This window comes from Triticum dicoccoides, chromosome 7A (assembly GCF_002162155.2).
Source record: "Triticum dicoccoides isolate Atlit2015 ecotype Zavitan chromosome 7A, WEW_v2.0, whole genome shotgun sequence".
NCBI lineage: Eukaryota > Viridiplantae > Streptophyta > Magnoliopsida > Poales > Poaceae > Triticum > Triticum dicoccoides.
Genome location: NC_041392.1, coordinates 564,048,448 through 564,049,070, shown reverse-complemented (window position 1 = coordinate 564,049,070; position 623 = coordinate 564,048,448).

Below are 623 nucleotides of genomic sequence, written 5' to 3'. Positions count from 1 at the left end.
GCCCCTCCTCGCACCCCTCTCCTCCCCGGAATCTAGGTCGGCGACGTAGCACCCCGACCCCATCGCCGCTCGTCCTCGACCGCATCCGAGGCCACCACACCACCCGATGCCGATGCCGGCGCCCGGAGCTCCCCCCCACCGGACTGCATCCTCCTCCCCGCCGGCCTGCATCCCCTACGCCGCTCGTCACCGTCCTCCTCCTCAACCCCAGCTGTCCCGTCCCTACGAATCCCGGTGAGGCCACGGCTTCGTCCTTCTCCTTTCCTGCCTCTGCTCGAGGCCGACCGTGCACACGCGCACCACCGCGTCGGTCACACCGTCGCCCCTTGCCGTTCTTGGCCGTGCCCCGCCACGAGGTGCAGCAGCAGCTGCTGTGCTGCGGCGGTGCGGCCACCACCACTGCAGCGCCCCGTCACCGGTGGCCTCGCCCCTCTGCGCCGCCTCCCATCACCGCCTGCCCCCCCTGCTGCTCCGGCCGGCGCCCCATGGCCCCGTGCCTCGCCACGCCTAGTCTCCGCCCTCTCCTCCTCCCACGGCCGTGCCACCGCGCCACTGGCCGCACCAGCGCCACCCCTCGCCTCCGCCCGCCGTGCCCCGCCGTCGGTGCCCCGGGCGGCCTCGTC